General features: G+C 40.6%; 2 long non-coding RNA genes across 8 annotated transcripts in view; one reads left to right on the plus strand and one right to left on the minus strand.

The window, feature by feature from the left end:
* Positions 1-2,487: 2,487 nt before the first annotated feature.
* Positions 2,488-17,355, minus strand: part of LOC147378197 (uncharacterized) — a 55,091-nt gene continuing 40,223 nt past the window's right edge. The window contains exons 1-4 of one of the 4 annotated variants that reach the window (XR_015151468.1): positions 11,274-11,407; positions 11,062-11,108; positions 7,893-8,062; positions 2,488-2,693 (exon numbers count right to left, since the gene is read on the minus strand). This is a non-coding gene — a long non-coding RNA (uncharacterized LOC147378197). Of the gene's footprint in view, positions 2,694-7,892; positions 8,063-11,061; positions 11,200-11,273; positions 11,408-17,355 lie in introns of those variants that run through there. The other 3 variants (XR_015151469.1, XR_015151467.1, XR_015151470.1) reach the window with 3 other exon arrangements.
* On the plus strand, positions 11,495-16,019 carry LOC147378198 (uncharacterized). Of its 4 annotated transcripts, XR_015151472.1 has the most exons (4): positions 11,722-11,860; positions 12,239-12,312; positions 15,299-15,562; positions 15,709-16,019. It is a non-coding gene; the product is annotated as an uncharacterized LOC147378198 (long non-coding RNA). The 4 variants fall into 4 exon arrangements; XR_015151474.1 differs by lacking the exon at positions 11,722-11,860 and adding an exon at positions 11,495-11,589 and having other exon boundaries at positions 15,299-16,019; XR_015151473.1 differs by having other exon boundaries at positions 11,672-11,784; positions 15,299-16,019.

Consider the following 17,355-nt stretch of genomic DNA (forward strand, 5'->3'; position numbering starts at 1 on the left):
CTGAAGTTAAACCAGGTGTGATGACAAGAAAGAGGAATATTTGTGATGGGAGAGCATAGAAAAGGCATAGTGAAAGTGAAGTCGCTCAGTCGTGTCCGACTCTTTGCCACCCTATGGACTATAGCCTACCAGGCTCCTCCATCCATGGAATTTTCTAGGCAAGAGTACTGGAGTGGGTTGCCATTTCCTTCTCCAGGGGATCTTCCCAACCCAGGGATCAAACCTGGGTCTCCTGCACTGTGGGCAGACGCTTTACTGTCTGAGCCACCAGGGAATCCCACAAAACAAGTAACCTGGGTACTGTTTCTCTGCTCTGCTTCCCCGTTGAGCAGGTCCCAGGAGATATCTCAATGCTGACTCCTCATATTTAGCAATTCTGCTGAAAATAAATTTTCACTATTATACTTATCAGTGTAACAAATTATTCCAAGATTTAATGGCTTAAAATGGCAATCAGCATTTATTATGTCATACAGTTTCTGTGGGTCAGAAGTGAGAGAGAAGCTTAGCTGGATGGTCCTGGCATGGGAATCTCTCATGAGGTTGCAGCCAAGAAATAAGCCAGAGCTACAGTCTCTGAAGGCTTGAGGATCTGATTCCAAGATGGCTCATGCATATGGTTGACAAGTTGATACTGGCCATTGGTAGGAAGTCCCAGTTCCTCCCTATTTGGACCCCTTCACAGAGTGACTTGACTGTCCTCATGACATGGCAGTGAGCTTCCCCCAGAGTGAGTACTCAAAGAAAGAGCAAGAAAGAAGCTGCAATACCTTTTATGACCAAACCTTGGAAGTCAACCCTAGTTCTACGATGTTCTATTGGTTATACTGATCAGCTCTACTCAAGGCAGAAGGGACTACACTGGGGCATGTGCGTTAGGAGGCAACAGTCTCTGGGACCTTCTTGGGGGCCAGTTACCACAATTACACTTATAGTCCTTCTGCTAGGAGTGTTCTTCCCCCAGATATCAGCACAGCTCATACTCTCATTTCTTCCAGATCTCTACTCAAAAGTTACTTTACTGGAGAGGCTCTCCCTAAACTTTCTCTCAGAATGGAATCCCTCTCACCATTCTCTCTCTCCTCTTATGCTGTTTTATTTTTCATTATTGCATTTAGAACATCTTACATGTTACATACTCCTTTATAGGTAATTTGTAATGATTGTATGTAAATTTCATGTATGTAAAATATAAGCATCATGAAAGGCTTGCCATGATCTTTCCTGGTACCTAGGAGGAGCTCAGTAAACAAATGAATGAGGCATGACATCACCTGACACTTCTGATACTTCCTTCACCCACAAAAAATCAGTAATTCCCTCTTTGGTGCCACCACCCTAGCTTTAAATCTCCTAAAACTGGTAAATTTAGCTTTCTGAATGCCATCTTCTGCTTTACATCCTTCCCAATCCACCTCCCGAGCATTTCCTAGCTGTCCTGATCCTCTTGGTGCTCTGCTTCCTCTATCCAGACATCCCCCTTTACTGGCTGCTTCCCCCTGACATTCACACAGTTGAGGCTTCCTTATTCCAGTTCTTACCTCCTAGAGGCCTACAGAAAAGAATGACAACTAAGAAGCATATATGCTGGCACTCCTCCTCCCATATCCATGGCAAATATTGCTAAGAGATCAGGCTATCTCTGACTATATCTGGGCCCATGAGATAATGACACTTTGTCAGGAAGATAATTGATCCCCGTTGCTTAACACACCATCAGTTCTACTAGCAGGCACTGTAACAATGAAATCATAAAGATATTTGAATATGAGAAGGACAAATGACACTATATAGATAATGTATACTAACCACCAAGCAATTGTATTAAGCAATTAATGTGGATTACCTGTAACATTTAATCTTCATGACCATCTACAAGAAAGCTGCTATTATACCCATTTTACAAATGAGGAAACTGGGGCTCAGAGAGGTAAAAATTTATACAGAATAACTTACCTAAGAGTTGGTATGAATTCAGGCCATCAGATCTGGAGTCTGCTCTTAAAACATCATGATATTGCCTTAAGGTCTTCAATAACCAACTGGCTCCATGGGATTTTAGGATTAAATGTCTAGTTGTCAGGCCTGAGAGTCCCCAGGAAATTGTCTCTGTCTGAAATTGCCCCCAGAGAACCTTCACTCACCCTTAGAGATCCAATTTACTTCTAACCACCTCTATGAAGTTTTCATTGATATATTTATGCCAGCACTGCTTGAACTTCGTATTATTATTTCACTTACCAGCCTGGAATACCAGCCCACATTTTCTTGTAGGTCTTCTTTACTGCATCATAACTGCATAAATTTCTCATTTCTTAATCCTCACAATTTTACAAAGTATCTAGCCTATAATAAAGCCAATAAATAAATAAATATCATCCCTACTTCCATGATATACTTTCCATTTCTCAAAGTTAGGCTTAAGTTTTATATGCATGTATAACTGAGTCACTTTGCTGTTAGGAAGAAATGAACACACACTGTAAATCAACTATACTTCAGTCATTTTCTTTTTTTTTAAGATAAGCTATGTTATACACTTTTATAGCCTGGGTATTACGGTCTTTACATCAAAATGAAGAAGTTCAGCAAGCGATGGCTTCCCAGGAAATGCAGCACTGAAATCTTCTCTAGAAGCAAACTTCATGGAGAGTCATAGCCCAGAGCATGAGTGTGAGCTTTTCAGTTCTGTCCTAGGAAGATAATGAGACACTGAACTTAAATACCACTCACCATGGCATCCCCAGGCAGAGTTTCTCCTCTACTGAGCTTGTAAATCCTCTGCCTCCAGCTTCCTAGTTGCTTTGATAAAAGGAGGTGTAGAATTTCTCTCCTTGGGAGGTCACAGAACTGACAACACAGCAAGAAATTAACATTAACTTCCACCAGCTCTTTCTAACAACAGGGCTCTGTCGAGTTCTGAAGTACTCATGGGCTTTCCAGGAGACCTGGACAGATATGGTAATGGAATGGGAAAGCTGTGAAGAGTGAGAGGTACATTCTTTTAAAAAGTGGGAAAAGCTTCCAGACTTACTAAAAGAAGGTGGACTTAAAGCATAAATGAATAGGGAGTTAGTGCCAACTGCCCAGGATGGGGCATCAGATGGTGTGATACGGTGCCACCTATATGAAAAGAAAAAATGTTATAATCTGGGGGACAAAGAAATGTGACCTTCTCTAAGGCTATCCTCATTTCAGAACCTTGGCTTATTCCCCATAAAATGGAGGGAATGGAGCAGTTGAGGAAACATCCCGGTCTTAGTGAAGGTCTATAGCACGTGAAGTCAGTCATTCATTGTGTCAGAGTGTAATTCCTAGTGCAGCCCTTACCCCAGCTTGGCTATGGTCTGCATCTCTCTGCTCCAGGGTGTATATATGACTCACCTCTGTATGTCATGCTCACTGTACCTTGAATAGTGCTTGCCCTAAGATAGGTGCTTAGTAAATGAATAATGAATTTCATTAGATTGAATTGAAATCAACTTTGAAACACTCTTTCCTATCAGAAACCCCACTGTATTTCAGATTGGATCAAAATATCTTTACAAACATAGGCTGGCTCTCAATCATGATGGGAAAAGATAGACACGACCTGTTTTTCCAGAAATATAGGGAGAAATGGAGTATTAAGATTACCTAGCTTACTTAAGGTATCTCTCTAGTAAATGGTAGAACAAAATACAGTTCTGTCAAGTTTTGAAATCTGTAGTTTTCAACTACACAAGGGGGAAGTCTTCCATAGTCACAGAAAGTTCAATGTTCTATGTATAAAGTCTATAGGCACAATTTGAAAATCCTTAATACTTCAGTTCAGTCACTCAGTTGTGTCCGACTCTTTGCGACCCAAAGAGTACACCAGGCTTCCCTGTCCATCACCAACTCCTGGAGTTCACGCAAACTGATGTCCATTGAGTCGGTGATGCCATCCAACCATCTCATCCTCTGTCGGCCTCTTCTCCTCCTGCCCTCAATCTTTCCCAGCATCAGGGTCTTTTCCAATGAGTCAGCTCTTCACATCAGGTGGCCAAAGTATTGGAGTTTCAGCTTCAACATCAGTCCTTTCAATGAACACCCAGGACTGATCTCCTTTAGGATGGACTGGTTGGATCTCCTTGCAGTCCAAGGGACTCTCAAGAGTCTTCTCCAGTCTATGGCCATACCACCCTGAATGTGCTTGATTTCATCTGATCTCAGAAGAGTCTTCTCCAACACCACAGTTCAAAAGCATCAATTCTTCAATGCTCAGGTTTCTTCACAGTCCAACTCTCACATCAATACATGACTACTGGAAAAACCAAACTTGACTAGATGGACCTTTGGTGACAAAGTAATGTCTCTGCTTTTCAATATGCTATCTAGGTTGGTCATAAATTTCCTTCCAAGGAGTAAGCGTCTTTTAATTTCATGGCTGCAGTCACCACCTGCAGTGATATTGGAGCCCCAAAAAATAAAGTCAGCAACTGTTTCCACTGTTTCCCCATCTACTTGCCATGAAGTGATGGGACTGGATGCCATGATCTTCGTTTTCTGAATGTTGAGCTTTAAGCCAACTTTTTCACTCTCCTCTTTCACTTTCATCAAGAGGCCCTTTAGTTCTTCTTCCCTTTCTGCCATAGGGTGGTCATCTGCATATTTGAGGTTATTGATATTTCTCCCAGCAATCTTGATTCCAGCTTGTGCTTCCTCCAGCCCAGCATTTCTCATGATGTACTCTGCATATAAGTTAAATAAGCAGGGTGACAATATACAGCCTTGACATACTCCTTTTCCTATTTGGAACCTGTCTATTGTTCCATGTCCAGTTCTAACTGTTGCCTCCTGACCTGCATACAGGTTTCTCAAGAGGTAGGTCAGGTGGTCTGGTATTCCCATCCCTTTCAGAATTTTCCACGGTTTATTGTGATCCACACAGAGGCTTTGGCATAGTCAATAAAGCAGAAATAGATGTATTTCTGGAACTCTCTTGCTTTTTCCATGATCCAGCAGATGTTGGCAATTTATCTCTGATTCCTCTGCCTTTTTTAAAGCCAGCTTGAACATCTCGAAGTTCACAGTCCATGTATTGTTTAAGTCTGGCTTGGAGAATTTTGAGCATTACTTTACTAGCTTGTGAGATGAGTGCAATTGTGTCGTAGTTTGAGCATTCTTTGGTATTGCCTTTCTTTGGGATTGGAATGAAAACCGACCTTTTCCAGTCCTGTGGCCACTGCTGAGTTTCCAAATCTGCTGGCATATTGAGTGCAGCACCTTCACAGCATCATCTTTCAAGATTTGAAATAGCTCTACTAGAGTTCCATCACCTCCACTAGCTTTGTTTGTAGTGATGCTTCCCAAGGCCCACATGACTTCACATTCCAGGATGTCTGGCTCTAGGTGAGTGATCACACCATCGTGATTATCTGGGTTGTGAAGATCTTTTTTGTACAGTTATTTCCTGTATTCTTGCCACCTTTTCTTAATATCTTCTGCTTCTGTTAGGTCCCTACCATTTCTGTCCTTTATTGAGCCTATCTTGGCATGAGATGTTTCCTTGGTATCTCTAATTTTCTTGAAGAGATCTCTAGTCTTTCCCATTCTATTGTCTTCCTCTATTTCTTTGCATTGATCACTGAGGAAGGCTTTCTTATCTCTCCTTGCTATTCTTTGGAACTCTGCATTCAAAAAGGTATATCTTTCCTTTTCTCCTTTGCTTTTTGCTTCTCTTCTTTTCACAGCTATTTGTAAGGCCTCCTCAGACAGCCATTTTGCTTTTTTGCATTTCTTTTTCTTGGGGATGGTCTTGATTCCTGTTTCCTGTACAGTGCCGCCAACATCCGTCCGTAACTCACATGGTACGCGGCACGGTGGCTGCGATGGCATGGAAGCGTGGCTGGCCGAGAGGAGCTACCCCATGTCCAAAGTCAGGGGCAGTGGCAGAGAGGAGCAAACCCATGTCCAAGGTAAGGTGCGGCAGCTGCAGTTTGCTGGAGCAGCTGTGAAGAGATACTCCACCTTCAAGGTAATCGAAACCCAAGTAAGATGGTAGGCACTGAGAGAGGGCATCAGAGGGCAGACAGATTGAAACCACAATCACAGACAACTAGCCAATCTGATCACATGGACCACAGCCTTATCTAACTCAATGAAACTAAGCCATGCCATGTGGGGCTACCCAAGACGGTCGGGTCATGGTGGAGAGGTCTGACAGAATGTGGTCCACTGGAGAAGGGAATGGCAAACCACTTCAGTATTCTTGCGTTGAGAACTTGAATGTCCCTAAAAATGAGTTCTCCATTAAAATATAGAAGGGCATTTGGCAGTACTAAAATTATGATGGGAAACAGAATTTTGGAATCCCAAATAACTTTCTTGCCTGCCATCAATGTGAATAAAGTGGGCTAGCCATGTCCTTTACGTATGTTCTACACTTTCTCTAGTGTCCCTTATGATACAAAGAGGGAAACTAGATGGACAACCTCCGCCATAGCTATTTATCAGCAAAGATGTCATCATAATGACCTGTGGATTCTCTGTAGACTTTTCCATAAGCATGAAGCTCATCAGGATAATGGGGAGGCTGTGAATCTCTGCATTAGGACATGATACGCAATTCTGGCTGTGGTAAGCAAAGACATGGTGTTGAGGGATGAGGACCCTGAAGTTTTAAGATCTGACATCCCTGTTAGCACTGAAATTTGAACTACAGCAGTGATTTTCAACATTTTAAAAGTCATATTGCCCTTTCTCACATAAAGTCTTAATGAAATCCCAATATATAAAAAAGATACAAGCAGACTTGATTGAAACTAGGACGGGAATCCTGTGGCTCCACCTCCTCATTTGCTCCCTCCTGTTTGAGATGGCAAGATATTTCCTGGGAAACCTAGGGCTTCACAGAACTGTATGAAAATTTCTGACCCAAAAGACACGTCTCTCAAGTGACTTGTTTCCATATCAATGCCTAATTCTCTCTTAACATCATAAAATAAGAGGTGGCAATTTATTGTTTTGGTAAACAAATTGACATCAATATGGAAAAACATCATACTTAAGAATGGACTAAGCCTTTTCCACATATTGAAAAAGGACAATGTGAAATACTGCTCAAAAAAATTTTTTAATCATTGCAAAGTGCCTAGGGATATTTTTCTGGTGACCAACAGTCTAAAGGTCTAAGGGAAACACAACAATGCCAGCTTAACTGAAGCATACACGGAGGAGAGAAGAGTCCCTTGGCATCTAGCCATCTCTGTGCCCAATATTCAACAGGAGGGCAGCATAGAAAGCAATCTAGTAAAGTGTTGACAGAATTAATCACCCTCCATTTTCCAGCTTTCTTTTACTTCCTGGGCTAAGAAATTAGAAGGCTCTGGCTGAATCAGCTACACAATGACATTTCTCCAGAAGCACAGTTTTCCTGGGGAAATAAAGCTAATGAAAGGACAGGCTAACTATGTTTGATTTCCTCAAAGCCCACTGCCTAATTTTACATGAATTGTCTGGTTTCTTTTAGACCTTAAGTCCATGGCCCAGTGACACTGCATTTCTCAGAGAAAACAGAGAAAAACACCTGTGAATAAATTGAAAATTTAAAGTACTGATGTCTTGCACATGGATGGCACTTACCTAACGTCAAAGCCCTTCCGCAGATTACTTCAACGCATAGTAATAAATATCTACCACTTATTCCAGTCTGTCTCTAATCCCTATCATGATAGGTGAGTTAGATATTATCCCTCAATTTTACAGAAGTGGAAACTGAGCCAGAGCAAGAATAAGTGACTTGCCCACAAATGGCAGACTTCCATTTTGAATTCAGGACCTTGGACATCTGATCCCCGAATCTGATTGCCTCTCCAGGCTCTCTTTCAATGTCAGTCCTTCTCAGGCATGATGCAGTACTACAAAATTACCTCAAGAGCTACAGATGGGGGCCCAGCCAAGACAAATTCTCTTCAAACAAGAGCATGGAGAAGTGTGTTGATCTTCAGAACTCAGAGTAGACGGACGGTATCATCCTTTCTCAGGGATGGGGAGAATAAGCAGTTTAAGCTTTCCAGGTGTTCCGGGAAGATTGTGGTTTCTGTAAGCATGAAGGATTTTGTCTGTTATTCTAAAGGCAACAGGGAAACACTGAATCTTCTGAATATTTTACAGTAGTGAGAATTCGAAGGTGCAAAAAGGCCTAGCATTTTGTCTAAGACCGCTAGTTTCAACCCTGGCCTCAGTATATGATTCATGTTCCTTGTTGCATCCAGTTTCAACTGGTCAGAAATGCATAATCTCAGGTCCCAGGCTCACTGAATCAGAAAATAGTTTGAACAAGATCCCCAGGTGACTCATAGGTGCATCAGAGCTTGAGAAGCACTGCTCTGAAGTATGAATACTTCCCCGAATGCTGGGCCTCTGCCTGCAGTCAAGTTTGTATATCTGGGCTTCCTGCAAGTCAAGGAGGCAAATGGAAAGTGAGAAGGAATATGTGGTTTCATTTAGGGGTGGTTATGTCAACACCCTCCCCTACAGGCTCCTCCCCACCAAGCAAACAATTATCAGCTCCAGGGCAGGTGGAGTCCAAGGCCCCTGATTGACCCATTTCATCAATCATCGCCTCAAAGCACACAGGAGAAAGAGGTCCTGGTAGACGAGCACTCAGCACTGAGAAAGACCGAGGTCCCCGGTCGCTGACAAGATGGGCGCGTGGAGTTGGGATGAGGAAGGTCAGGACTAAGGAACATTAGGCATTCACCCCGCTGCTCTGATTGGTAATTAAGTGACTCGTCTACTGGCGGACAGTCCTGCATGTTCCCCCAGGCATCTGTTAGTTCTTCGAAAACCACTACTGACAAAATGAGGTTTGCCCTTGGTACACAGATAATGACTGAGCTTGACAGGTGTGGCGCGATTAGAAAATTTCTACATGAAGCTCATTCTGCTAGCCACTCCACAGTAAACAGACTCATTAGAACTTGCAGGTCCCTGGAGGCAAAGCATGTTTGACATTATTAATTGGCTTTTCTGTATAAGGAGTCAAATAGATGAAAAGGTTTATCAAGCTGAAATAATTAATTTTGCCTGAATTCGCTGACAGTTCATTTCTCCTGTAAAAGACCATTTTAAGGTCCCCCCTTTTTTTTTTCAAATTTCAAAGTTCAAAAGACATAATAGTGGCAAAAGTGAAGCTTTTTAGTAAATTATAATTAAAGGGAATTTAATTAACTTAGACCTGGGGAAGGGGAAATAAAGGAATTGCTATCTGTGTCTATACAGAGGTCTAGATGGTTGAACATCTCATGACTTAATAATGCATTAATTTTAATCTAATCAAAGTATTATAAAAGAGGTAATTATATGTTTAAAAATTACCAGGCTCCAATAGTGGGATTTTTAAACACTTAATACTTACCCAGTTTCTCGTTAGCAAAGTTATAATTGTTGTTCTCAGATTCTGCTTATTTAAAGATGGGGGTTACAGGCAAGAGGTTAATTGAATAAATCATTGTAAGAACCCATGTTGAAACTATGATGAACTACAAAGTTTGCATTCCCTGGCTGCAAAAGATTTTTTTTCTTCCCTTTTTTTCTCTGTGTCTTTCTGTGTCTCTAAAAATAGCAAATTATTTCCATTCCTTTATATGTGCTCCTGAATGCTCCCACACCCACTCTTTGCCCCACAAAGCCAAAATCCAGTTCACATAAGAGTCTGCAAAACTTTCATTTCCAATGTGATTTTGTAGTTTCAGTGTGAGACTTCTTAGTCTTAAGCAATGGATGATAAGATGCCAAGAATGGGTGAAAAGAATCATGATATCTCCAAGTGGTCATTAAACAGTAGGGTTTTGATTTCTGTAAAGGGCAATGTATCTGGACGTTTCACTGATTAAAGACTGAGTTCTTAGGAATATCTGAAAGAGTATAGCTGCTTTGCAGCTAAGAAGTATCTTGCCATATAAGCCCACATAATCAGTTTGTAGTTCAAAGATGATTCGATTTTCCCTAAAACAGTCTGACCCTGATGAAATAAAAACTGGTCAGGAAGGAGAACTAGGCAGAGGAGTTATGGAGAGTGGTTCTTCCATATCTAGTGGTATGTATTAGACCAGTTCCTCAGGCTGTTACCTCCTTCCATCATGGACTCAGCTCAGGCAGCCTGAATATCTTCACCCAACTCACCCCTCCTCCTATTCTATCCCATGATGACTGACCTCCTAAAAATCTAATGGCAATGTTGGTTATTTTCAGCTTGTCATTGACATTTTTATAATGCAGAAATACTTGTTGGCTATCTTCATTAAATACCAGGGCATTTATGGAGTCTCTCTGTTTGCTCTTCAACCTCAATTGGAGGCAAGAGTTTGGTTACCCGAGACTCACTATTACATTTCTTCAAGTAGTGTCTTTAAAAAAGTGATCACATTCAAGTGAAAATTAACACAGAAAGATTCACATCCTGTTGCATCATTTTGAAAAATATAAGAACTCTTCTACCTTTTGCCAAAACATCCTTAGGTACACTCTTCAAAGGAGAGACATAGGGCATACATAGTGGCCACCTTACAGATATCATCTCAGTTCTCAGAGCAACCAAGTGATATTGTCCCCATATTAAAGATGAGACAGTTGAGGGTCAGAGATAGGGGGGGAAAATGCTCCTTAAGGTCACACATTTCAGAAACAGAGCTGGTTTGCTTGACTTCAAGACCCATGTAATTTCCATTAGAAAGGAGTAACCCAAAAAGTTACAGACATCAGATTCCCAAACTGTAAACACTTGTAACATTTACCAGAGAGTTAACATTTGGGGTAAGAAATGTCATAACCCAAAAAGCAAATATCTATTTCCTTGCTCAGAGGAATACTCGCAAAGATGTATTTAAAAAAATGGGAAACTTAAGACCTTCCAGTCCAACAGTCACAAACTTATTGTTGATCAATTTCCCACTCCTGCTTCCTTATATTAGTTCCCTAATTAACCATATGTTAATTCCCTGTGCCATTGTGATTGAATAGAGGGCTGGATATGAGGTTGGGAAGAGGGAGGAGGTTTTTGTGCAAAGATTCAGGGCTTGTGCTGCTATCACTCACCAGCATGTTTTCCTCTGAAGTCAATACGTTGTTCCATTTCAAACACGCTTAAAGAAAACACAAATTGATTTATTTACAATTCTGAACTACTTATCAAACACTAATGATCAGTGCCTAGTAAAACACAGGCTGAAAATATGCCATGCAATGCTTAGTCATTCTGCTAATGGAACTAATATTTCTCCACTGTGCCTCTCATTCTACTCTCTCACCCTTTGCCTCTCTTTATTTATTTCTATAATTCTTCCTGGTAAGAGTTAGAAACCCAGAAGGGATCTATGTTAGTGTGGTCAGTTCCAAAGACTCCAGAGAAAGCCCACATCTACCCAACACCTCCCTTTCACTCATTAACCCACCAGGGGCCAAGACTAATTAGATCAGCCTGCTCATTTTGAGCCGATAATTGATTTAAATAGGTTGCTCATTTAAAGTAGAAGAAAAGACTGCTAAACATTTGGTGCTGGGATTTTTTTTTTTTTTTTTTCCTTCCCTGCAACTTTCAATTGCTTGTGCAATGTAGCATAAAATGTAGAGGTCTCCCTTTTCTTTTCTCTCTTTTTTTAAAGGGGCCATAAAATTAATTACAATAAGTAGGCAACGGGCAGGGGCAGGGGGTTAACTGATGGCTCTAATGAGCTGCGGAGCTTTGGGAAAGCTGGACCACTCATGCTGTTTGTTGGCTGCGAGGGGCCATGGCTTCCAACAGGAGCACAGCGTAAAGAGGTCCTTTGGACTGATTCTGTCTTCATGGCAACCAAAGTAGCTAAGCTTCAAACAAAAGGAGCCTTCCTTTCGGAAGGTGGGGACATTCTGGAATTGTTTCCTTACCATTAAGCAAGAAAAGACCCTCAAAATGCCATTCCATGATACACTCCCACACCCAAACTCCTGTTTTTTACACAATTTGTGAGTGGGAAAGTTAGAGGAAAACTTGGACCTACTCTATATTCTGAAGACCTTTCCCTTCTCAAAGGGTCTTTCATGACCCGTCCTGTACCATATTGATTTATTTCAAATGTGAATCAAAAACGTTTAGACTAGGCTCCTCTTGGAAACTAAATCGTCCTGTTAGTTTATACTATTCAGCTGACACAATGAAAAGAGCTTTTGTCTGCAGCCTGGAGGGCAAGAGGTGGAAGCCACACTTGTAATTTGTTCTGTAAATTTTATTTTGCAGTGTTTCCTATCACAGGAAGAAGGGAGTGCTCAACTTGGTGAGGGGAACTGAGGAGTGCCGCAATATCTTTAAAGGTAAATAAAATGATTGGAAATAGAAAAGTTACCCCCCAAACAGCACCATGCTATATTTCAGATGTTTCTAAGTTCCTACTTTACACTAGCAACATGATCCACATAAGAAGCACATGGGCTTTGAAGGCAGAGCGACAAACCTGGGTTTCTACCCTGATTCAGTCACTTCTGTGCTCTGTGTAAGTCACTTGTTCTCTCTAATAATCTCTTTACCTTTAAAATGGAGACACTGAAGTCTATTTTGGAGGCATATCCTAAGGGTTAGAGATAATGTCAGAGCCTAGCATAGGACCTGGCTTTAATAAGCACTCATAGATAGTAGCTATAATGCAAAACTGGCTTCCTAAAAACCAGGGAGGGTCACTCAGCCTTGTTTTGTTGTCTGAGGCCAGGCAGTTCAGAAGAAAGTATCATTGTATTGCACACAGGGCCAGCCTCGAGAGTACAACCTGCACAGAGGCAAAGGGCCTAACACTCAGAAGGACCCCACCGTTGCTGTCTTGAAATGCTTAATTTTTGAACAGAGGACCCTGCATTTTCATTTTGCACTGGGTCCTGCAAATTATGTGGCCCATCCTGATGGCATATTCCCCTTGGCTAATGCTGTCTCTGCCAATCTTGGTCTCTTGAAGAGTCTCCTTATATGAGGTCATGTCTGCGTTGGTGGCGCACTGCTTTCACACTTATAAATCACATTCTTTCTGCCTCTTCCACAAATTAGAACCAGAGGTGTAGCCTCTCCATTCCTTTGGGCCCAGGGCCTGACTGCCATGAAAAACTATTCAAGAGCACATGCTAGTGGCCGAAGGTCAGAATGGCACCTTTGCAGTCCCATTGCCGACCCACTGAGAGCGCTCCTGTCTCAGAGGATGGATGCCTGAGCCAATGGGCGACAATGAGGACTGAGCATCCCTTTGTTAATTCAGCATTCTTGTGGCGGATCATTTTCACTGTTAATGACTAACGAGTTGAGTCCCAGGTAATTTTTTTCAAAGCAACCAGTTGTGAAATATCTTGAGAAAACACTGCCAATTTCCAATCCTAATGACAGAGACACTGAAGGTAAATAAGATGAATATTTATGGGATACCTGATTGCCTAAATGAGTTCCCTAAGGTATGAATAATTGAATGTATGCTAATTAATTGGGAAAAGCCAGTAGGTAACTCTTTTTTATTTACATTAACCTCATTTTATTTCATTTCTTAGAACTATTACAGTTCCCAGTTATTTCCTATGCTTCAGTAAAGTTGAGTGTCATTGAGAGAATTTCTAATAGACATCATGAGTCTTAATTTCAATAAGTGTATAAGCTAAGGTAGAATATGTAATGATAGTTCTTAGGACATAGTTACTTGGGTTTTCCTAACAAAAGCTGTTTGTTCATTGGTGCCTCGTGCTAGCTAGTTTTTTACATATGTCTCCTGAATTATTCCTTATATTAATCCTATAAGGTTAGACATTGTACAGTTGTCTCCATTTTACAGATATGGAAACTGAGATAACAGTTAAGTGAACTGCTCATGGCTATGTGATGATAAGTATTAGAGTACAGATTCAAATTTGGCCTGCTTCAAAGTCCTTCCAGAAAGGGAACACAGACTTTCACCTCGAACAGAAGGTTTGGAAAACACAGGCCTTTCCTTACCATATTGTAAACATGATCCCTGAAGACTTCACTCTAATGTCTGATATTGTTCTCAAAGAGCCACTAAAGTCAAATCAGTCAAAGTGACTAATTATTTTTTGAATATAGACTTTTAAAATAGTTTTTATTTTAAAACCATTTTAGGTTTATTTTAAAAATTACACAGAAGGTGCAAACAGATATCTTATGTCCCCCTCTTTCCACATCCAGGTTTTCCTATTAACATGTTGCATTCCTGTGGTATATCTAATTTGTGAGCCACTATTGATATACTATTATTAGGAAAAGTCCATACAGTTCACTTTTGCCTTGGGTTTTGACAAATGCATGTCCTATATCCACCATTATGGTGTCATATGGAATAGTTATACTGCTTTTGCTCCACCTATTCATTCCTCCACCCACTCTCCCACCATCCCCCCATCTGAAACCCTGGCAACCACTGATCTTTTTACTGTCTCTGTAATTTTGCCTTTTCCAGAATGTCAGGCGGAATCATACACACACAGTCTTCTCCAAGTGTCTTTTTTCACTTAGCAAAATGCATTTGTTTCCTCCATGTTTTTCTATAGCTTGATAGCTCATTTCTTTTTATTGCTCAATAATATTCCATTGTATGGATTATCACAGATTATTTATCTATTCACCTATGAAAGGACATCTTGGTTGCTTCCAAGCTTTGGTAATTACGAATAAAGTTGCTATAAACATTTATACACATGTTTTTGTGTGGACATAAGTTTTCACTTCATTTGAGTAAATACCTGGGAGCCTGATTGCTAGATCCTGTAATAATACTGTGTTTCAGTCAGTTCAGTCGCTCAGTCGTATCTGACTCTTTGCTACCCCATGAATCGCAGCATGCCAGGCCTCCCTGTCCGTGTTCAGTTTTGTTAAAAATTGTCAAACTGTCTTCCAAAGTGACTTCACCATTTTGCATTCTTGCCAGCAATAAATGAGAGTTCCTTTGCTCTGCATCTTTCACCAGCATTTCCTGTTGTCTTTGTTTCAGATTTTAGCATTTTAATGGGTGTGTAGTAGTATCTCATTGTTGTTTTGATCAGCCATTTGTTCTTATTCAATTAAGAGTAAGCAGCTGTCTCCCAAGTAGGATGTGTATATCCTATCATTTGCACAAGATAATGCATTGAAACACACAGAGAAAAATGGCAACCACTTTTTTTTCATTCATTATGTGAAATTTTATATTCTTTGCATATATTCTTAATGTATATAATATTTTATTAGCATAGAAATTCTGTATATTAATGCTTTATAAATTAAAAATTCTTATATTGTTAAGGTTCATGTTCTCTCTTTTTTTTTTTCAATTGACAGAAGTGTTCTATTAAAAGAGGACCCCACTGCCATAGAAAACCCTGGATCTATGAAGACATCAAAGACAAAGACCTAATTTTTCTCTCAAAAAGTGAAACTTGATTTCCATTCAATATTGAATTTGATGTTTAAAAATTCTGAAGTATGTCAGAGCTGAAGTTTATCTATGCTATTTTGTACTGGATACATCTACTAGTGTGACAAATTAGGTGTTTTCCCAGAGTAGCAGTTGTCTGAATTCATCTGCATGAAGGATACAAACAGGTATGTTTTCAGAATATTGTCAGAGTGGTCTTAGCTTTTCAAAGCAGTTTCTCCTATACCATTTTGTTAGGGGAAGCATATTGACTGAAACTGCCCACCCTGGCCAGGCACCATAGTAACTATTTGCATGAGTTATTTTACAATAGGAGGTCCTGGTAAGGAACACAGAACTAATAAGCCACTACCAACCAGAAGAGTTCGGGAAAGGTCAAAAGGAGACACCACATGTCCGACCACCTCCCAGAATCCTCCTCTCTGGCATCCATCTTGGCTGAACAAGGCGTGCACCACCAGGAAGGACTCTGAGTGGGAATGATTGGCTAAAGACAACCCGGAAACTAATCCCATCACCATAAAACCTGCAAGCTGTGTGGCAGAGCTGTTCTCCTGGGTTCCCTTACCCTACTGCTCTCCACCCGGGTGCCCTTTCCCAATAAAATCTCTTGTTTTGTCAGCACATGTGTCTCCTCGGACAATTTATTTCCGAATGTTACACAAGAGCCCAGTTTCGGGCCCAGGAAGGGTTCCCTCTTCCTGAAACAGTTTCACTTCACATATTAACAGAATGACTACTGCTGTTATATTGATAGTTTCCTTTTCAAAACTGATTTTTAAAGGACCAGGGTGAACTGATAATCCTTATAGAATGAGTTCTATTGTTAATCTCATTTTATAGATGAGGCAACTGAAGCATAGAAAATTTAAATAACCCGCCAAAAGCTCCCAATTTGTAATTGGCAGAACCATGATTCACACTCAGGTGTAAATGCCAGAGTCCAAGCTCTTACTCATTAGATTATTTTGCCTAAAAACATTTATGTGCTTTATGAGGAGGCTTGTAGTCCACATAATTTAGAGGAAAAACTTGACCAGTTTGGCAAAAGGAAAACCAAACTGTGGACTACACCATCAGTGTAGATCTTTGTTTTCAAGTGCAAATACATGCTTTTTTCCAAAGCAATATATATTCAGGGCAGACACTGGCAAAAATTTTAATCACTACACATCTTGTGTGTTTGATGGGAAATACTAAATATCTTCTGTATATATAGAGAAAATCTAAACCAAAGAGATCACATTTGTAAAAATATCACTCTTCACATCATAAAGGCAGTATGAGAACCTGTCAAAAAAAAAAAAAATACCAAGGAACAAGTTGATACAGCCAGTAGAAGAAGAACTCTAAGTTTGGAAATTATTAATAGGCCTAATCCTTCAAAATGAGATGCTGGAAAACACTATCTTCAGTATGACAGTTGGACTCCAGAACACTTTAAGAACAACGATCAAAAATGTTAGGTAGGATTTTCCTCCTGTTGACTAAAATGATGCACAATTTGAGAGCTGTGAGTTAAGTTTTATTTGGGGCAAAATGAGGACTGAAGCCAGGGAGGCAATACCCCAGATAACTCTGAAAGACTGCTCCAAAGAGGCACTGGGAGGAAGGTCAACACATAAGACTTTGGCAAAGGGGGAGTCCAATACCATTAAATCCTCATTTTACAAAAGGTTTTTTGCTAGTCATGAGGATCTGATGTCACCATGCAGGGATTTAGTACTTTTCTAGAAATAAGAGGAGATGCAAGGATTGAGATCATAAAATCTGATCCTAAAAACATCCAACTATCTAAAGACCTGTCCCACCAGATTCCCTGGAGCACAGAATGCCTCACTCGACCCTGAATTTCTCAGGGGCTGTTGAAAGTCAACAGCTGCAACAGCACAGGGTTCAGTCTCCAGAGGGTTCATCTGCAGAGGCAGATGGCAAGTTCCCTTGTACAATCACTGGCAAT

The sequence above is a fragment of the Bos grunniens genome, chromosome 2 (assembly GCF_055505025.1).
Source record: "Bos grunniens cultivar Pamir isolate PY7600 chromosome 2, Bosgru_T2T1.0, whole genome shotgun sequence".
NCBI lineage: Eukaryota > Metazoa > Chordata > Mammalia > Artiodactyla > Bovidae > Bos > Bos grunniens.